We start from the raw sequence: 23349 nt of genomic DNA on the forward strand, positions 1-23349 counted from the left end.
TTTTGTACTCTTTAAGTATTTCTCCTCTTAAAATGGGTTTATTTTCTTCCATTCGACCTAAATAACTGGACATGTTTATCAAATGGATGATTTAAGTTGGTTGGTCTACTATTTTCCACAAACAACGTTTTTTTACAAAGGGCCTAACCTCATTCCAATGATTTTCACCTCACTCATTTCCTCCATTGTCCCAGCTAATGCGTTCTGAATAACAAGGGTTTCTGTGGCATTTGCATCCACTAAATATGTATTAGAGATTCACAGGACTATAACATTGGAATGCTGTAAAGTGCTGCCTCGCCACTCACAGTGGAAGCCTATAATTGCAAAGCAGATAAACAGGGGACTGTTTTATAAATGCTTTTTTCTTGCCTGTGTATAGTTTAGGCAATCCTGCTTTGTATAGCTTTCTCCATCCTAACATTCTATTGAATGTGATTCAACAATTCTTCACTAGATGGAAATGTTGGAGAGGAGATGAACTACTGTTCAGCGAAAAGTAACCTAAATTCTAGGTCTATACTGAGATTTTTTGTAGGCTGATTGATAGGCCTGCCCTGCAGTTTATTTAACGTGTGCTACTTTAGGTTAATCCTGCAGTGATGTCCAGTCTAGAAATAATTAACGTTATTTATTAATTAATTTTTCACGACTATGAAGATTGTGTTTAGGAAAGTTCTAGGTAATAATAAATAGGCTTACATGGGGCTTGAACGCATCACATTAGTAGGCTATAATAGGCCTGCAGATAAATATGCATTGTCATCTCCAAGTCCTGTGTGTCTGGTCCACAGAATAGGGTTTGTGCAGCCCAGTCCAGTCGGCCATTCGAATTCCCGCTCAAGCGACATCATGCATTCAGAATCTTGCCTGACGCACGTAGCTGGTGGGATGAACGTCAGTGCACATGAACCCAATACTCCGCCTTGGACCTACCGGTAGTTTCAGCCCAGATTTGATCAGCAGGAAAACGACTGGTGAGTAAACTACTAATCACAAACCTACATCAGTAGGCTAATAACTTGTTTAGACACTACTCTATCTGTTGACAGACAGCCTATTGCAGGCCAGACTCAGACTGGTGCATTTAGCTCGAAATATAACATTATGACAATTTACAGCTGCCATCGCCATGCAATGCACGCTTTCTGCTTGCGGCCGTGCGGGGTGTCTTCCTGCTTCTTGGTCAGTGTAGCTTGGCAACATTAGCTATAGACTAGTAAATTATTGGCAAGCAAGTTTGAAATGATAACGATTGATTAGATGGCAACTGAACTTGAGATTTTATAGCCTACCGCACAAGTTCTCAATCACGACTATTCGAATGCGGACCTAGACATGATTCCACATGTTTCTTGTCTTGTTCTGTCCTCTCCTTTGTCGAAGTAGCAACAATGCGATACAATGTATCATTGGAGTGGAAGGATCGTGTAATGTCTTGCTACTTTGTAACCACCATGTAGACTACAGTGTATATAGTCTGTAACAATGTATAATGGGCTATGGACATTTGCAGCATTGTTGCAATCAGTGAAGGCAGAAGTAGGGCAGTTCTTGTAGGTTATTCAGTCTTCAACCATGAGACTAATAGTAAGGTCGTTCCATATGATTTCAATCACTTTCAGACTGCATCCCTTTTGGTTTGAATGAAACCTTCCGTAGGCCTACATGTTTGCCCATAGTAGAAGTGGTCACAAAGTTACTTTTTGGACCTGAATGCCAAAACATTCCGGAAATAGAGGTGCTCAAAGTTGACCCATTTTGCATACCCCATCCATGTCTTCATCACTGAAAGATATGAACGGTTGAGTTTGATATAATATAAAAGCAGACAAACAGGGTTGTTAAACTGTTTTATGATTTATATAAAAAAATACTTTTACATTTTTTAACTTTAACAGCAATTATCTAAAAAGAAAAGTGTACAAAACATTTAAAAAAAACCTGCTCTTTCCATGACATAAACTGACCAGGTGAAAGGTATGACCTCTTAATGATGCCACTTCTTAAATCCACTTCAAACAGTGTAGATGAAGGGGAGGAGACAGGTAAAAATATATATATATGTGTAAGCCTTGAGACAATTGAGACAGGGATTGTGTATGTGTGCCATTCAGAGGGTGAATGGGCAAGACAAAATATTTTAAGTGCCTTTGAAAAGAGTGTGTTATTAGGTGCCATGAGCACCGGTTTGGGTCAAGAACTGCAACGCTGCTGGGTTTTTCACGCTGAACAGTTTTCCGTGTGTATCAAGAATGGTCCACCACCCAAAGGACATCTAGACAACTTGACACAACTGTGGGAAGCATTGGAGTCAACATGGGCCAGCATCCCTGTGGAACGCTTTCGACACCTTGTAGAGTCCATGCCCTGACGAATTGAAGCTGTTCTGAGGGCAAAAGGGGGGGTGCAACTCAATATTAGGAAGGTGTTCCTAATGTTTGGTATACTCAGTATATATCACAAGACATACTTCACAAGACACAGACAATATTAGCTGGTAGGTTATGTTTTATTGTCCTTCTGTGTTAAGGAACCTGTTGCTGTTCTGAGGGCAAAGGGGGGGATGTTGTAGCTTGGACCCTGTTTTACATAACCTGAGGTGTTTGTGTTGTGCCTGCCATCAGTTGAGACACAGCATACTCTTGAATACAGGGTGGGTGTCATGTTTTGGCTAATAAATGTACTAAAATATCCATTGTTATAAATTAAACTGTCAATCTTCCATAGAAAACCTATTGAAATCATAGAAATATAGACAATAGAATAAACATTCCCATTCAAATTGACATTTAGAAAATGGGTGGACCGGCGGCCATCTTTGTAGTAGTAATTGGAAATTTAAAGTTTCAATTAAATTTAAATGTCAATGGTGTACCAGCTAAATTGCAGGGGTCTGAAGGGATAGGCCAATTCTATGAATTCGGTTTATAAGATTGAAATGACACCCACCCTGTATTCAACAGTATGCTGTGCCTCAACCGATGACGGGCACAACACAAACATTTCAGATGATGTCAAATAGGGTCTAAGCTACAACATCTGTGAAAATGAGAGGTGACCATAACACTTCTAAAGGTTTCCCCTGTAATGATCCAATATGCCTTATCTTGAGTTTAGGTTATACAGCTGGAGGCTACAATTGACCATTTGTTTTACTGGGGTGTTGAGAGGACACACCACTGCATTAGCTTGTGTAACAGGAGGAGTAGTCTGTGGTGCAATGTGTCCTCCTCAATACAAATTCTGGTGAATCAAAAGTTGGGCGTTTCCATGTGAAATGTCATCTCTACATAGACAGACTGCTGCATTTGCTGCCATTCCAGTGAGAATTGCTTGACCACAATAACATATTCTACACTTCCACCATGAGAGGGACCTCACAAGTCTCACAAGGAAGCTATACCAAGTGCTTTGGTCCTACCTGTAGAGTCACTGAGAATTCAGCAGCTCCTTGCCCCCTGAAGTGTGCACCCAAATTGGCAATTTTAATTCATAGGATTCATATAATATTAATTAAATATAGTAACTAACACCCGATTTGGACCAAACTTCGTCCTATCATTAAGTAAGACATGGGGAATCCAATAAACTGATCAAAAGCCACCAACAGACCCCCATACCAATCCAACCCCAACAACCTGTATGTAGTATCGGTTCTCTATGTCTGACAAGTAGTATGGAGCTGTGGCTTGGAGTATTGCTTCTTCATACTATGTCATGTATTCCCTGTGAATCTGGTAGTTTTTTCCCTCCTGTTCAGAGAAATTAGCCATTGAAGTCACTTGCATTATTTACCATAAATAAATGTGAAATTACCAGATTTTGCCCACTAGATGCTGCTGTTCCTGCTACTGCCACACCCTTTTATCAATTTTGCTGGTCTTTTGTGTGGAACTAATTTGGTCCAAATTGTATGTTGGCTACTGTATTTATTGAATATTATTTGAACCCTAACAATTAAAGGGCCACTATGGGTGCAATCAATTAGCTTAATTTCTCAGAGATTAAATTTCAACAAAATAATGTTGCAGGAATTCTAGTCTTATCTGTTTCTAACTACAGAAACGACTTCAGAACAATCTGAGATGGTGGGTGTCATGGCTTGCTGAAATGGCATTGAATGACTCCAGTGTGAATTTCATATAAATGGTTGCCCATATAGGATGACATTTAGAGTAAGCAATTGGCAGTAAGCAGTGAGGAAATTAACCACAGCATTTAAAATAGACGGGAAGTGGGATTTCCAAGAGAAAGTGAAAATAGAGAATAAATAACACATTTGTCATTTGCAAGTGGTTTATTGAGTTCAAGATCAGTTGCTTCATTATTGGTCCTCAAAGATGAAATTCTATTGAATCCAATTACTGATTTCCAAAGATTTACTGCCCATAAGGGCGCGGTGCCGCTATTAATATTATCATTTTTCAATGTTGTTTTTTATAAATGATACAACAGTCTCATACTTCTCCCTGGAGACGCTACTTACATCTAGATATGAGTCATTATGCAAATAATTCAAGGGTGCTCAATTCAAGGAGGTACTGACTTAACGTGCTGCTTTACGTGCTGCTGTTTTCTTTCACTTCCCTTCACTGATTTGAAATGACTGATATAAGAAATATGGTAGAAACTCCCACTAGCCCATGCCTCCACCAATCGAATGCTTTTAGGTTTGTGGGAATTAGAGAACGAGTGCACACTTCAGGAAAAATGACATATTATTGGGACAACTCTATGCTTGCTGGAAAGGATGGGGAAGTTGAAAAGACTGAATGTAGATTACAAGAAGTTGTCATAGTGAAATGTTCCATGGTGGGAACAGACTTCCCTGCTGTCTTCTCTCCAGTAATCATTCAGTTTGGCCAGATGGCTGTTATCCCATGTATCAGATTCAGACCTGGGTTCAAAATCAAATACTTTTTGAAATCTGTCAAATATTTTGAGCGTTCGCTCTAGTCTGCCTGGAGTGGGAGATGGGCAGGGTTTACAGTTTTGGGACGATTCTATTGGTCCATTTAAGCTAGGCAAGCTCAATCAAGTCATATTGCGTGATATGAAAAACAGAGCAGGCTTTTCTAGATAGGTAGGTGGTGAGCATTTTGGCTGTTCATGTTTTCTCTGGTTTCACCACAAGGTCTAATGTCTGACGTTATGCTGTGCAAAGGGTCATTTCCATGTAAACGCCCCATTTGCCTTCTGTAAGTTTAAGTTCATGAGGAGGGAGGATAATGAAAGTCCCCCCCCCCTCCCCCCATCTCTTCTCTCAATTCAGTTCAAAGGGCTTTATTGGCATGGAAAACATGTTTACATTGCCAAAGAAAGTGAAATAGATAATAAACTAAAGTGAAATAATCAATCAAAAATGAACAGTAAACATTTTCAAAGGAATAGACACATTTCAAATGTCATATTATGGCTATGTACAGTGTTATAATGAATTGCAAATAGTTAAAGTACCAAAGGGAAAATAAATAAGGGTTGTATTTGGGCCTCCTGTAGCTCAGTTGGTAGAGCATGGCGCTTGCAACGCCAGGGTTGTGGGTTCGTTTCCCACGGGGGGCCAGTATGAAAAATGTATGCACTCTGGATAAGAGCGTCTGCTAAATGACTAAAATGTAAATATTTACAATGGTGTTTGTTCTTCACTGGTTGCCCTTTTCTTGTGGCAACAGGTCACAAATCTTGCTGCTGTGATGGCACACTGTGGTATTTCACCCAATAGATATGGGAGTTTATCAAAATTGGATTTGTTTTGGAATTCTTTGTGGATCTGTGTAATCTGAGGGAAATATGTGTTTCTAATATGATCATACATTTGGCAGGAGGTTAGAAAGTGCAGCTCAGTTTCCATCTCATTTTGTGGGCAGTGTGCACAGCCTGTCTTCTCTTGAGAGCCAGGTCTGCCTACGACGGCCTTTCTCAATAGCAAGGCCATGCTCACTGAGTCTGTACATAGTCAAAGCTTTCCTTAATTTTCACTGAGTCTGTACATAGTCAAAGCTTTCCTTAATTTTGGGTCAATCACAGTGGTCAGGTATTCTGCCACTGTGTACTCTCTGTTTAGGGCCAAATAGCATTCCAGTTTGCTCTGTTGTTTGGTAAATTATTTCCAATGTGTCAAGTAATTATATTTTTGTTTTCTCATGATTTGGTTGGGTCTAATTGTGTTGCTGTTGCTGTCCTGGGGCTTTGTGAGGTCTTTTTGTGTTTGAACAGAGCCCCAGGACCAGCTTCCTTAGGGGACTCTTCTCTAGGTTAATCTCTGTAGGTGATGGCTTTGTTATGGAAGGTTTGGGAATCGCTTCCTTTTAGGTGGTTGTAGAATTTAACAGCTCTTTTCTGGATTTTGATAATGAGCGGGTATCGACCTAATTCTGCTCTGCATGCATTATTTGGTGTTTTACATTGTACACAGAGGATGTTTTTGCAGAATTCTGCGTGCAGAGTCTCAATTTGGTATTTGTACCATTTTGTGAATTATTGGTTGCCGAGTGGACCCCAGACCTCACAACCATAAATGGCAATGGGTTCTATAACTGATTCAAGAATTTTTAGCCAGATCCTAATTGGGATGTCGAATTTTATGTACCTTTTGATGGCGTAGAATGCCCTTCTTGCCTTGTCTCTCAGATCGTTCACAGCTTTGTGGAAGTTACCTGTGGTGCTGATGTTTAGGCTGAGGTATGTATTGTTTTTTTGTGCGCTCTAGGGCAACGGTGTCTAGATGGAATTTGTATTTGTGGTCCTGGCAAATTGACCTTCTTTGGAACACTATTATTTTTGTCTTACTGAGATTTACTTTCAGGGCCCAGGTCTGACAGAATCTGTGCAGAAGATCTAGGTGCTGCTGTAGGCCCTCCTTGGTTGGGGACAGAAGCACCAGATCATCAGCAAACAGTACTCTCTCTCGCTCCATTTACCTTAACCAGCAGCCTCACCCAGTGAGCACCGAACGACACTGGATGTCCATGGATGTTGAGAAGTAGTTAACATTTGGTCAGTCCAAATCTGAACCAATCATATACATCTGTTTCACAAGTTTGGACAGTACAGTAGAGCACAGTACAGTAAAGAAAAGTAGAGTATAGGTCAGTACAATACAATACAGTATAGTAAAGAACAGTGACGTGTGACAAGGCTATCCCTCTGTGATGGTGTGTGACGAGGCTATGCCTCTACGACGGTGTGTGCCGAGGATATCCCTTTTTGATGGTGTGTGCCGAGGATATCCCTCTGCGATGGTGTGTGCCGAGGCTATCCCTCTGCGATGGTGTGTGCCGAGGCTATCCCTCTGCGATGGTGTGTGCCGAGGCTATCCCTCTGCGATGGTGTGTGCCGAGGCTATCCCTCTGCGATGGTGTGTGCCGAGGCTATCCCTCTGCGATGGTGTGTGCCGAGGATATCACTCTGCGATGGTGTGTGCCGAGGCTATCCCTCTGCGATGGTGTGTGCCGAGGATATCCCTCTGCGATGGTGTGTGCCGAGGCTATGCCTCTGCGATGGTGTGTGCCGAGGCTATGCCTCTGCGATGGTGTGTGCCGAGGCTATGCCTCTGCGATGGTGTGTGCCGAGGCTATCCCTCTGCGATGGTGTGTGCCGAGGCTATCCCTCTGCGATGGTGTGTGCCGAGGCTATCCCTCTGCGATGGTGTGTGCCGAGGCTATCCCTCTGCGATGGTGTGTGCCGAGGCTATCCCTCTGCGATGGTGTGTGCCGAGGCTATCCCTCTGCGATGGTGTGTGCCGAGGCTATCCCTCTGCGATGGTGTGTGCCGAGGCTATCCCTCTGCGATGGTGTGTGACGAGGCTATCCCTCTTCGATGGTGTGTGACGAGGCTATCCCAGAGAATCCTGAGCAACTCTTAGTGTAGCGAGACCACTTGAGCCTAGTAGTTCAACTACCAGCACTTTCCTTAGCACACTGTTGACCCATTACTGACAACATGGGGGGGGGTGGGACTCGGGGGGGTCTCTCTGCGGTGCAAGGGTGTCCTTGAGTGTTGCTGACGTGTCCCCCAGGACAGGCTGAGGGTCTTGCTGTGGTGGGGTCCCCCTTCCCTAGACCCCCTCCCCCCCCACTGACCCACCCACCAAAACCACGATGAGACAATCCTGACCTACTGATAACTGTGGGAATTCTGACTCCCAGAGCAACTAGGGAAAATAGATTAAATAGAGAAAAAAAGGGATTGGATTTTATAATGTCAAATAAAAATACATACAGAGATACAAATCTCTTGTTGTCAAATCCCCAGCCCTCTCCTTCTAGCCTACATCTAGTCCCTCACTATCTCTTTCACTTTCTTTCCTTTTTCCGATCCCTCTTTCTCTCTCGCTCCTTCTCGATTTCTTTCTCATTCTGGAATTATCTCACTCAATCCATCTCTTTCTCCCTCTTCCTATATCTATTTTCCATCCTCCTTGCCTTCAGTTCACCCATTGCCTGTACATTTCTCTCTTTGTCTCTCTCACACTCTGTCTCACACTCTGTCTCTCTCTTTGTCTCTCTCTGTGTCTCTCTCTCTCTCTCTCTCTCTCTCTATCTCTATCTCTATCTCTATCTCTATCTCTATCTCTATCTCTATCTCTATCTCTATCTCTATCTCTATCTCTATCTCTATCTCTATCTCTATCTCTATCTCTATCTCTATCTCTATCTCTATCTCTATCTCTATCTCTATCTCTATCTCTATCTCTATCTCTATCTCTATCTCTATCTCTATCTCTATCTCTATCTCTATCTCTATCTCTATCTCTATCTCTATCTCTATCTCTATCTCAATTTCAATTCAAGGGCTTTATTGACATGGGAAACATATGTTAACATTGCCAAAGCAAGTGAGGTAGACTATCTCTCTTCCTCTGTCTAAAGATAGGGGAAGTGGTGCTCTGCTGTTGTCTGGTATATAGTGTGTGTGTGCCTGCCAGTAACTCTGGACCTGTTCTTCTGCACCAATAGCATTGGCTTTGACTCTGGACCTGTTCTTCTGCACCAATAGCCTTGGCTTTGACTCTGGACCTGTTCTTCTGCACCAATAGCCTTGGCTTTGACACAGTTCACAGTCAAGTGAACACAAGGTTAAAAACCATCTTGATTCAAAACAATGACTGGAATCGGGGTCAGATTTTTCTGTGGAGAACAACAAAGGTAGTGACTGGGATGGAAGTTGACCATGTACACTGTGTAGATTTGCTCATTAAAGGCCTATAGCCGATGTTTACTTGACCTAAAGGCACGGCCAGACCGGTAGGATTGCTGGCCGAGAGTACTTTGCACCTCTGTTCAATGTGCCGGCCCTAATCTGCAAACCGATTCTATATGTAGAAACGGGTGAAAATGACGTCTGTCTGTTGCCCACTGGCGGGTGGTCCCTATAACAAACCGCGCAGACAGCAAGCGAACAAACGGCGAACGGACGGCCCCCTACTGTACAGACTGACATTTAATGCGGTGTGTTTTCTCCATAACATAGCACCTGCATACAGTATGTTGTTGTAATGAATGAGTGGTCTTTAAACCCCCTCCCCCCATCCTCTAATTTTAGTTTGATTTGAATTCCCTGGTACCCCTCTGCTCAGAGCCCTCAAACAAAATGATGTGACTAGTGTAGGGTGAAGTGGCCCGTAGATGCTGATCTGGGGTCCGTTTAGCGTTTTCTCCACTAACGGTTAAGGTTACGATTGGTGGAGGGGAAGCTGATCCTAGATCTGTACCTAGGGGAAACTTCAACAGAGTTGGTTCAGGGCTGGAAAAATGCACTGCTTGTGGCTGTGATTGGACCCAAAGGAGCTGCTGCGAACGTTGTCGTGAGCACTGTCAGAGAGATCTGTTTGCCGCTCTGCTCACACACTGAGAGACAGTTCTGTAATAGCTGACTGAATTGCAATTCATAGAGCGAGAGGGAAAGAAAGCAAGGGAGAAGGAAACAAGAGGGAGAGAATGGTAGAGGGAGGGAACAGGAGGGACTCCTGGTGTCTGTGTTTAGTCACGACTCTGCCTGACTGACCTGTTTTTCCTCAGACTCAACGTAACACAGTTGTACACACAGAGACGGAATTACACACAGACACACACACACCACATAATTAGTCACTGTGCCACCTAGACACCCAAAGCCCCCCTGCTTAACAGTAACACACACCCATTCATTGTGGGGTGTGTTGTCTGAAAATGCCTGGCCGGCCTGGTGACAAATGCCAATTAGAGGTTTTAATATATGGTCCTGTGGTGTCTGAGGCACTTGGAGAAAAACAGAAATCAGCCACTAGGCCATAGCTGCTAAGAATATGGCGCCGACAGACAAGGCAGCTCTGCTTCTAGCTCCTAAGCAACTTTGCAGTATTTTGTTTTTTTGTGTGTTATTTCTTACATCATTAGCCCAGAACGTTTTTTGTGTCATTACATACAGCCAGAAATAACTTTTGGATATCAGTGCGGCGGTAACTCACCTGCATTACGACCAGAAATACGACTTTCCCGAATTGGATCCTTTGTTCGTACCCCCAGGGCAATTGAACTTATCCCAGAGGCTGCTCCAAGACGCGGAGAAGAGGTATTCGGAGTGAACTTCTAGTCCGACTCAGGAGGCGTGCACACCATCCACCGCTTCCGAGTATATTACTTGCTAATGTTCAGTCCCTGGACAATAAAGTAGATGAGCTCAGGGTAAGGATCTCCTTCCAGAGAGACATCAGGGACTGTAACATACTCTGATTCACGGAATCATGGCTCTCTCTGGATATACTGTCCCCGTCCATACAGCCAGCTGTGTTCTCAGTACATCGCGCAGACAAGAATAAAGAACTCTCTGGGAAGAAGAAAGGCGTTGGTGTATGTTTCATGATTAACTACTCATGGTGTGATTGTGATAACGTACAGGAACTCAATTCCTTTTGTTCACCCGACCTAGAATACCTCACAATCAAATGCCGACCGTATTACCTCCCAAGAGAATTCTCTTCGGTTATAGTCACAGCCATGTATATTCCCCCTCAAGCCGATACCACGAAGGCCCTCAAGGAACTACACTACCACATATCCTGAGGCCGCATTTAGTGTAGCTGGGGATTTTAACAAAGCAAATTTGAGGAAAACGCTACCGAAATTCTATCAACACATTGCCTGTAGTACTCGCGCATCAAACTCTCAACCATTGTTACTCCCCCTTCCGGGATGGCTACAAGGCCCTCCCCCGCCCTCCCTTCGGCAAATCAGATCACGACTCCATCCTGCTCTTCCCTTCCTATAAGCAGAAACTCAAACAGGAAGTACCCCTGCTAAGGTATATTCAACGCTGGTCTGACCAATTGGAATCCATGCTTCATGATTGTTTTGATCGTGCGGACTGGGATATGTTCCGGGTTGCCTCTGAGAATTGACATATACACGGACACAGTGACTGAGTTCATCAGGAAGTGTATAGGAGATGTTGTTCCCACTGTGACTATTAAAACCTACCCAAACCAGAAACCATGGGTAGATGGCAGCATTGTCGCGAAACTGAAAGAGCAAACCACCACATTTAACCACGGCAAAGTGACTGGGAATATGGTTGAATACTAACAGTGTATTTATTACCTCTGTAAGGCAATCAAACAGGCAAAACGTCAGTACAGAGACAAAGTAGAGTTCAAAGGCTCAGACACAAGACATATGTGACAGGGTCTACAGACAATCACGGATTACAAAGGGAAAACCAGCCACGTCGCGGAGACCGGCGTCTTGCTCCCAGACAAGCTAAACACCTTCTTTGCCCGCTTTGAGGATAACACAGTGCCACCGACGCGGCCCGCTCCCAAGGACTGTGGGCTCTCATTCTCGCTCCCAAGGACTGTGGGCTCTCGTTCTCCGTGGCCGACGTGAGTAAGACATTTAAGCGTGTTAACCCTCGCAAGGTTGCCGGCCCAGACGGCATCCCTAGCCGCCGCGTCCTCAGAGCATGCGCAGACCAGCTGGCTGGAGTGTTTACGGACATATTCAATCTCTCCCTATCCCAATCTGCTGTCCCCGCTTGCTTCAAGATATCCATCATTGTCCCTGTACCCAAGAAAGCAAAGGTAACTGAACTCAATAACTATCACCCGTAGCACTCACTTCTGTCATCATGAAGTGATTTGAGAGGCTAGTTAAGGATCATATCACCTCTACCCTACCTGACACCCTAGACCCACTTCAATTTGCATACTGCCCTAATAGATCCACAGACGATGCAATCGCCATCGCACTGCACACTGCCCTATCCCATCTGGACAAGCGGAATACCTATGTAAGAATGCTGTTCATTGACTATAGCTCAGCCTTCAACACCATAGTACCCTCCAAGCTCATCATTAAGCTTGGGGCCCTGTGTCTGAACCCCGCCCTGTGCAATTGGGTCCTGGACTTCCTGACGGGCCGCCCCCAGGTGGTGAAGTTCTCCTCTGAATCATTCAGATGTTCATTGGAAAACTTCAGACGGGCCTGTATATGTGCTTTCTTGAGCAGGGGGACCTTGCGGGCACTGCAGGATTTCAGTCCTTCATGGCGTAGTGTGTTACCAATTGTTTTCTTGGTGACTATGGTCCCAGCTGCCTTGAGATCATTTACAAGATCCTCCTGTGTAGTTCTGGGCTGATTCCTCACCGTTCTCATGATCATTGCAACTCCACGAGGTGAGATCTTGCATGGAGCCCCAGGCCGAGGGAGATTGGCAGTTCTTTTGTTTCTTCCATTTGCGAATAATCGCACCAACTGTTGTCACCTTCTCACCAAGCTGCTTGGCAATGGTCTTGTAGCCCATTCCAGCCTTGTGTAGGTCTACAATCTTGTCCCTGACATCCTTGGAGAGCTCTTTGGTCTTGGCCATGGTGGAGAGTTTGGAATCTGATTGATTGATTGCTTCTGTGGACATGTCTTTTATACAGGTAACAAGCTGAGATTAGGAGCACTCCCTTTAAGAGTGTGCTCCTAATCTCAGCTCGTTACCTGTATAAAAGACACCTGGGAGCCAGAAATCTTACTGATTGAGAGGGGGTCAAATACTTATTTCCCTCATTAAAATGCAAATCAATTTATAAAATTTTTGACATGCGTTTTTCTGGATTATTTTGTTGTTATTCTGTCTCTCACTGTTCAAATAAACCTACCATTAAAATTATAGACTGTACATTTCTTTGTCAGTGGGCAAACGTACAAAATCAGCAGGGGATCAAATACTTTTTTCCCTCACTGTACATAGACATGGAACACTAGTCACTTTAAAAATGTTTACATACTGCTTTACTCATTTCATATGTATTTACTGTATTCTACAGTGTTTTAGTCAATGCCATTCTGACATTGCTCATCCTAATATTTATATATTTCTTAATTCCATTCTTCTACTTTTAGATTTGTGTGTATTGTTGTTAATTGTTAGATGCTACTGCACTGTTGGAGCTAGGAACACAAGCATTTCGCCTACACCCGCAATAACATCTGCTAAATATGTGTATGTGACCAATAAAATTTGATTTGATTTTAAGAATATGAATGTTTAGCCTAGTGTAATATCAGTCACATTATAATTGGGTCTAGTTACACACCTTAGGATGTTTTGGTTTTGAGTGGAAGGAGTACACTAGCCTAGATTGTGATAGTAGATTTTATTTTCACCTTGCCTGCTAGGTTGCAGTGTCATGAGTGAAAGGAGAAATGAGGTTAAGTGGATCCCTACTGTAAAAACACACTCCTGTCTGTAGAAGCCACTAACACCCACACAGCAGGGGTGCGTACAAATTCTCTCTCTTGAAGTGTGCACTTGTTCACTTCCCTTCATGGATTTAAAAGGAAATGACTGGTATATGGAAACTCCCTATAGCCCATGCCAACACTAATCCAATACATTTAAATTTGTGGGGATTAGTGAATGAGTGCAAACTTCAGGAGGAAGGAGAGATTATTTGAACACAACCAGTGTCTGTAACCTGCTGTGAGGGAGGCAATCTCCATAATAGGCCTTAGCTTTGGGACACAACATCGGGAGTCTGTGTATTGGTTGAACTCCCTGAGTTGTGCATCGTTCTGGTGGTTGGCAATGGAAAATAACCATACCACAATATAGCCGGCTTCACCCAAAAAAACATTTATTGTCAACAAAAGCATATGTATAATTGGGGCGCACGAGTGGCGCAGCGGTCTAAGGCACTGCATCTCAGTGCTTGAGGAGTCACTACAGACACCCTGGTTCGATTCCAGGCTGTATCACAACCGGCCGTGATTGTGACCGGCCGCACAATTGGCCCAGCGTCGTCAGAGTTTGGCCGGTGTAGGCCGTCATTGTAAATAAGAATTTGTTCTTCACTAACTTGCCTAGTTAAATTTGTTTTTTTTAAAAAACTCTAGGAACTCTATTTACCAGACATAAAGTGAAATGTGTTATTTTCCGTCGCAACCACCAGAACGATGCACAACTCAGGGATACCACAGTAGGCAGCCAAGCTGAGCCAGCACAGACCCACCTGTCCCTGTTCCTCTGAGGTCACTTCCTGTTATTCTGTGTCAGGGGCCTGTCTGCTGTCGTTTCTCCCTTCCTCTGTGTGTGTGTGTGTCACAGTAGACCCAGGGTCTGGTTTATTGATTGTGAGAATGAGGTTGTATGGAAATCATGATGAATCCATTTCCTCCCAATAATACAGAGCTGATCAGAGAGTGAAGCAGAGCATTGAACTCCGGACACTAGCACTCTATCATTAGGTTGGGGTAGATATTTATCTTAGGCCAGAGTTTACCCATCCTAAACCATGCAGGTTCATTAACACAGAAGGACAATAAAACATAACCTACCAGCTAATATTGTCTGTGTCTTGTGAAGTATGTCTTGTGATATACACTGAGTATACCAAGCATTAGGAACATCTTCCTAATATTGAGTTGCACCCCCCCTTTTGCCCTCAGAACAGCTTCAATTCGTCAGGGCATGGACTGTACAAGGTGTCGAAAGCGTTCCACAGGGATGCTGGCCCATGTTGACTCCAATGCTTCCCACAGTTGTGTCAAGGTGTCTAGATGTCCTTTGGGTGGTGGACCATCCTTGATACATACAGCGTTGCAGTTCTTGCAGCGTTGCAGTTCTTGACTCACTCAAACCGGTGTGCCTGGCACCTACAGTTGCAAAGGCACTTAAAATATTTTGTCTTGCCCATTCACCATCTGAATGGCACACATACACAATTCATGTCTCAATGGTCTCAAGGCTTAAAATTGATTCTTACACCTGTCTCCTCCCCTTCATCTACACTGATTTGAAGTGTATTTAACAAGTGGCATCATTACGGGATCATAGCTTTCACCTGGTCAGTCCATGTCATGGAAAGAGCATGTGTTCCTAATGTTTTGTACACTCGTTGTGTATAGGCTAAGTGAAGTGTCTTGTGATTTATTTTAATTTGATTTATTAGGATCCCCATTTGCGACAGCTAGTCTGACGGGGTCCGATGTGATGTGGTAATGCCTGGAACAAATGCATGTGAGGTTGCAAAGCAAATTTCCCTATGGGACAATAAAGGATTCATTTATTAAAATCCCATAATTTGTGAAATCACGATGTAATGCAGCAGATGACATTGGTGTTGAGAATTCCAAAACCATATGGAATGAAATTACAAAAGTAGCTTCATTCTGATTGGATGTCGCATGCCATTGAAATACAATTTGTAAGTCGCTCTGGATAAGAGCGTCTGCTAAATTACAAACATTTTAAATGTAAATAGTGCTTGAGTTGCTTTGTGTATCAGCACAGTTGCTTGAGATGTCACATGCAACCTGCAACTGCAACAAAAATCGTGTGAAAGTTGCTTTGTGTAACCCCAGCCTAACCATAACCATTAGGTGGGTAAATGCAAAACTGACTGAAGATCAGTGTTTCGGGCCATCATTACTTTGATCATGTATTCAGTCATGATGGCTAATGTTTTTCACCGTGGGTTGCTACTCCGTTTACCATGGAGGAAATGATGTGTTCATCTGTTCAGGACATTTTACATACCATGCCTGGTCTTTTGCTTCAGTTCTGTATGTTGTTGATCGATGACAGGTTTCTCTTCTGTTGCCCTCGTGATGACAGTCAGTGGAGGCCCAGCCTCGGTCAGGAAAGGTTCCACTCAAAGGTCAGTGGTCAAGTTATGTAAATGTCAGACGAGGGAATTCAGGAGCCATGTTGAGGCAATGAAAACCAAAGCCATTTTCTCCCGACCCCCAACTGGTAAAAACGACTCAAAATACTAACCCCCAATATGTGACTGGCTGCATAAAGAGTTTGTGGCGTAATTCACTTCAGTTAAGGGTTGTGTTCAGCAGGGCACACCGTAGCGGAACATGTTGTAACAGAAAGGGGAAATATGTGTGTGTTCATAATGGATCAATTCAGGTAGTCCTAGTCTACTTCCAGTTTCAAAATGTTATCTCGCCTCTGAACACGACCCAGCCAAGTCTCACTCTATACATGGAGCTCCCAGGTCGGTCGTAAACCTTCACAAGTATGCTGACGTTTCAGGCCTATAGACGTGACGCTGGTTTGAAATGGTTTAGAGGCCACCTGCATTCCGCTAGGTGGATGTGTGAAATATTCCTGCTAATGACATCTGGGAGGGGGGAGTGGGGGTGGGATTGACGCCTCCTGAAGCACTGACTTCTGGGAAAGGGCTCTCAGCTGCTGTGCCGCGTCACTGCTCCTTCTGTTTGGGCACCTCCGGTCACGACCTTTAACCCCTAGTGGAATGGTGCTGCTTTGAAGCTGGCTGCAACATCTTCTTCATGAATGTATAGGATGTTCTCACCCCATTTGCTATATGGCTGTGTTGTGTGTTACCCTGCTGCCATGACAACAGGGTGTGAAGCTTGTTGTAGCAGAGTTTAGTGACCTCTTTCATGCATTTGGAGTTTCATTGTTACTCTTATTGGAAGGATTGGTGTGCTGTGATTATTGTTTTGGTAGTCTGTGTTGAAAGGTTACTCCAGGACATTTGTTAGGTATGTTGATGAAAATCATGATTTGTTGCAACTAATTTAATATCACCTTCCATATCAGTATCCATTTCCATGCCAATAATATTAATTTCATAATTTAGTATAGCCTGCCATCTTAATTTTCATCTTTTCAAATGGCAGTGGTCCGTGGATGGCTCAAAATTCATGGAGCACGTCTTTGATTTCAAAACAAGCACACACGAACACACACACACTCCCCAACTCGCTAATGTTATGTCATACTGTGCAGCCCTTGGTTCTCTGTACCCGCTGGCCTAAATGCATCAGAAAGCAGCTGGCAGGTTTATTTTTAGTTAAGTTTCAGTCGAGAGAGCATCAGGTCCACGCTCAGGGAAATCGCCTCACTGAAGTGCCTGGTGTCAAAACAGCCCTGGTTGACATGGAGGTTACACACTGAGACACACACACACACACACACTGACACCGACAAAAACAAACCCATACACACACACACACTGAGACACACACACACACACACACACACACACACTGACAAAACACACTCATAAACACACACACAGACCACATTCAGTCATAACTGTCACCCTGCCACATGATGCTACACTCACTTGACCTCTCATATCGTGTCTCCACAACGATTAAACCATCATTCTTTGAAGAGTTCACCGCCATAATAATAAACACCAGAATTTTAAGGAGGCCACCGTCTTGGCACAGTCAAATTACTTGGCATTTAAAAATAGCAACTCGACCTATCGGACAGACCACGCGCCAAGTCTGTGTCTCCTCAAATTTGAGAGAACAGAGCCTGAGCTGAGGCCTCCAGGACAGAGCCTGAGCTGAGGCCTCCAGGACAGAGCCTGAGCTGAGGCCTCCAGGACAGAGCCTGAGCTGAGGCCTCCAGGACAGAGCCTGAGCTGAGGCCTCCAGGACAGAGCCTGAGCTGAGGCCTCCAGGACAGAGCCTGAGCTGAGGCCTCCAGGCAGGCCCCTCTGTGACCGCCACCACTGCCAAGGTGTGGAAATAAATATCTCCAGATTCCAAGGGGACACGTTGCGGCAATGTGACATGGGTGCTGAGTGCACAGTCTCTAGGGATGCATCTGCACGTGTAACCCCCAATGTTGATCCGGGGTGGGCCCGGTGGGGGCGGCGGCATCTTGAGGATGGGATAGCAAATGGGCTCTCATCCCAAACCTTGTTGGTCCTGAAAGGTGTGCAGTCGACCCAACCAACCAGCCATGGATGGTGCTAACAGGGGTGTCCTCCTCCTCCTTCTCCTCCTCCACCTCCACCAATCCCCCATTTTCTTGCCGTCAATTAAACTTTACTGCAACGCTGCGCGCTCTTTTCCACTCCCTGGTTTACGGTTTATTTTAAAGTGCCATCATACCCAGGCCCCAGATGCCCACAGCTGCTCTTCAAATTGTCAGCGTAAAAAATAGCTGGATAATTGTTCTGAAGGGGGAAGAGACAGCCACTCCATATTATGATGGTGTATAGCCATCCCACTGGGCACAGACGTCAATTGAACATCTATTCCACATTGGTTCAACGTCATTGCCGTGGAAACAACATTGATTCAACCAGTGTGTGCGCCCAGTGGGATAGGAGCTCAATGGAGGATAATACATGTGTGAGTGGGGGGGGGGGCATTTCCATTAAAAAGGACCCATGAGCACCAACGTGAAGTTCATAAGAGCATATCAAATTTGGTGTCAAATGAAAGGCTTTTAAAAACAAAAAACAATGTTTTAAGTGAGAAGTAGGCATTGGTCTGAAAAAAAAAAAAAGGAAATTCACACGAGGAAGGATAATGAAAGTTCACAGAAGTAACAAGTAATGGTAGACCTGACAATTAGTTAGTGATTTTACTGATATACATTTTGTGATTAAAATTTGAATTTGTAACGGAATTACCAAAAACTCAGAAACAGAATTACTGCAACTGAATTGGCTATAATGGGAAATAATATTAGTCACAAACCACAGTTGGGTCACCTGCTACTGTCCTCCCTTCCACTGGCATACTGTTATGTTCAGCTCCCCCCCTCTCTCTATCTGCTTCTGTCTCTCACTCTCCAATTAATGTCAGCTCTTACTGACACCTACCCATGAGCCCCCTCTCTTTCCATTTACTGTAACCAACAGGCTCGCCCACTGAGCACCGACTGACACCGGTCGTCCATGGACGTTGAAAAGTAGTTGAATGTTGGTCAATCCACCCTGGCTTGATGTTAACATCCACAGACGGACCGGACTGGATCAAATCTGAATCTATCATGGACGTATGTTCCACAAGTTTGGATAGGACAGTACAATACAATAGAGTACAGTGAGTAGAGCACAGTACAGTAAATACAATTAGAGTATAGTACAGTACATTGTAATGTAATACACTGTACTGTACTCTACCCTACTGTACTGTACTGCACACTACTGTACTGAACTCTACTCTACACTACTGTACTGAACTCTACACTGCTGTACTGAACTCTACACTACTGAACTCTACTGTACACTATTGCACTGTACTGAACTCTACTGTACACTACTGCACTGTACTGAACTATACTCAACCATACTGCACTGTACTGTACTGCATACTACTGTACTGAACTCTACCCTACTCTACTGCACTGTACTGAACTCTACTGTACTGAACTCTACTGTATTGTACTGAACTCTACTCTACTGCACTGTACTGAACTCTACCCTACTCTACTGCACTGTACTGAACGCTACTCTACACTGCTGCACTGTACTGAACCCTACTCTACTCTACTGTACACTACTGCACTGTACTCTACACTACTGCACTGTACTGAACCCTACTCTACTCTACTGTACTGAACTCTACTCTACCCTACTGTACTGAACTATACTGTACTGCACACTACTGTACTGAACTCTACCCTACTCTACTGCACTGTAATATACTCTACTGTACTGAACTATACTGTACTGTACTGAACTCTACTCTACTGTACTGAACTCTACCCTAATCTACTGCACTCTACTGAACTCTACTCTACACTGCTGCACTCTACTGAACCCTACTCTACTCTATCCTAACTACTGTACTAAACTCTACTGTACACTACTGTACTGAACTCTACCCTACACTACTGCACTGTACTCTACCCTATTCTACTGCACTGAACTCTACTCTACTGTACTGTACTGAACGATACTCTACTGCACTGTACTGAGCTCTGCTGTACTGAACTCTACTGTACTGAACTCTACCCTACACTACTGCACTGTACTCTACCCTACACTACTGTACTGTACTCTACCCTACACTACTGTACTGAACTATACCCTACTCTACTGCACTGTACTGAACTCTACTCTACTGCACTGTACTGAACGATACTCTACTGCACTGTACTGAGCTCTGCTGTACTGAACTCTACTCTACTGTACTGTACTGAACTCTACTCTACTGCACTGAACTCTACTCTACCCTACTGTACTGAACCCTACTCTACTGTACTGAACTCTACACTGCTGTACTGAACTCTACACTACTGAACTCTACTGTACACTATTGCACTGTACTGATCTCTACCCTACACTACTGCACTGTACTGAACTCTACTGTACACTACTGCACTGTACTGAACACAACCCTACACTACTGCACTGTACTGAACTATACTCAACCATACTGCACTGTACTGTACTGCATACTACTGTACTGAACTCTACCCTACTCTACTGAACTCTACTGTACTGAACTATACTCTACTGTACTGAACTCTACTCTACTGCACTGTACTGAACTCTACCCTACTCTACTGCACTGTACTGAACTCTACCCTACTCTACTGCACTGTGCTGAACTCTACCCTACACTACTGCACTGTACTCTACACTACTGCACTGTACTGAACCCTACTCTACTGTACTGAACTCTACTCTACCCTACTGTACTGAACTATACTGTACTGCACACTACTGTACTGAACTCTACCCTACTCTACTGCACTGTAATATACTCTACTGTACTGTACTGAACTATACTCTACTGTACTGTACTGAACTCTACTCTACTGTACTGAACTCTACCCTACTCTACTGCACTCTACTGAACTCTACTCTACACTGCTGCATTCTACTGAACCCTACTCTACTCTATCCTAACTACTGTACTAAACTCTACTGTACACTACTGTACTGAACTCTACCCTACACTACTGCACTGTACTCTACCCTATTCTACTGCACTGAACTCTACTCTACTGCACTGTACTGAACGATACTCTACTGCACTGTACTGGGCTCTGCTGTACTGAACTCTACTGTACTGAACTCTACTCTACTCTACTGCACTGTACTGAACCCTACTCTACTCTACCCTAACTACTGTACTGAACTCTACTGTACTAAACTCTACTGTACACTACTGTACTGAACTCTACCCTACACTACTGTACTGAACTCTACCCTACTCTACTGCACTGTACTGAACTCTACTCTACTGCACTGTACTGAACGATACTCTACTGCACTGTACTGAGCTCTGCTGTACTGAACTCTACTCTACTGTACTGAACTCTACTCTACTGCACTGTACTGAACCGTACTCTCCTCTACTGTACTGAACCCTACTCTCCTCTACTGTACTGAACTCTACTGTACACTACTGTACTGAACTCTACCCTACACTACTGCACTGTACTGCACTCTACACTACTGCACTGTACTAAATCCTACCCTACTCTACTGCACTGTACTGTACTGCACACTACTGCACTGTACTGAACTCTACCCTACTCTACTGCACTGTACTGAATTCTACTCTACTGAACTAAACTCTACACTACTGCACTGTACTGAACCCTACTCTACTGTACTGAACTCTACTGTACACTACTGCACTGTACTGAACTCTACTCTAACTACTGCACTGTACTGAACTATACTCTACACTACTGCACTGTACTGAACTCTACTCTACTGCACTGTACTACACTCTACTGTACTGAACTCTACTCTACTGAACTCTACTCAACCCTACTGTACTGAACTCTACCCTACTCTACTGCACTGTACTGAACTCTACTCTACACTACTGCACTATACTGAACCATACTCTACTGTACTGAACTCTACACTACTGCACTGTACTGAACCCTACTCTCCTCTACTATACTGAACTCTACTGTACACTACCGCACTGTACTGAACTCTACCCTACACTACTGCACTGTGCTGAACTATACTGTACTGAACTCTACTCTACACTACTCTACTGTACTGCACCCTACTGTACTGAACTCTGCTCTACTCTACTGAACTCTACCCTACTGCACTGTGCTGAACTCTACTCTACTGCACTGTACTGAACTCTACCCTACTCTACTGTACTGAACTCTACTGTACACTACTGCATTGAACTCTATACTACTGCACTGTACTGAATCCTACCCTACTCTACTGCACTGTACTGTACTGCACACTACTGCACTGTACTGAACCCTACTCTACTGTACTGAACGCTACTCTACTCTACTGAACTCTACTGTACTGAACTATACTCTACTGTACTGAACTATATTCTGCTGCACTGTACTGCACTCTACTCTACTGGACTGAACTCTACCTTACTCTACTGCACTGCATTGAACCCTGCTCTACTGTACTGAACTCTACTGTACACTACTGTACTGAACTCTACCCTAACTATTGCACTGTACTGAACTCTACTCTACTGTACTGAACTCTACAGTACTGCACTGTACTAAACTCTACTCTACTGTACTGAACTTTACTGTACACTACTGCACTGTACTGAACTCTACCCTACACTACTGCACTATACTGAGCTCTGCTGTACTGAACTCTAGTCTACTGCACTGTGCTGATTTCTACCCTACTGGACTGAACTCTACCCTACTCTACTGCACTGTACTGAACTATACTCTACGCTGCTGCAATGTAATGAACCCTATTCTACTCTACTGTACTGAACTCTACCCTACACTACTGCACTGTACTCTACCCTACTCTACTGCACTGTACTGAACCCTACTCTACTCTACTGAACTCTACCCTACACTACTGCACTGTACTGAACTCTACTCTACTGTACTGAACTCTAATCTACACTACTGCACTCTACTGAACTCTACACTGCACTGTACTGTACTGCATACTACTGTACTGAACTCTACCCTACTCTACTGAACTCTACTGTACTGAACTATACTCTACTGTACTGAACTCTACTCTACTGCACTGTACTGAACTCTACCCTACTCTACTGTACTGAACTCTACCCTACTCTACTGCACTGTGCTGAACTCTACCCTACACTACTGCACTGTACTCTACACTACTGCACTGTACTGAACCCTACTCTACTGTACTGAACT

At 43.9% G+C, this 23349-nt stretch overlaps 1 protein-coding gene across 1 annotated transcript in view; it reads left to right on the forward strand.

Annotated features, from left to right (window-relative positions):
• The first annotated feature begins 865 nt into the window (after nucleotides 1–865).
• Nucleotides 866–23349, forward strand: part of LOC121571817 (protein tyrosine phosphatase type IVA 3) — a 52847-nt gene continuing 30363 nt past the window's right edge. Inside the window, exon 1 of the mRNA XM_041883516.2 lies at nucleotides 866–977. The gene's annotated coding sequence lies outside the window, so the exon portion shown is untranslated. The remainder of the gene's footprint in view (nucleotides 978–23349) is intronic.

This window comes from Coregonus clupeaformis, chromosome 8 (assembly GCF_020615455.1).
Source record: "Coregonus clupeaformis isolate EN_2021a chromosome 8, ASM2061545v1, whole genome shotgun sequence".
NCBI lineage: Eukaryota > Metazoa > Chordata > Actinopteri > Salmoniformes > Salmonidae > Coregonus > Coregonus clupeaformis.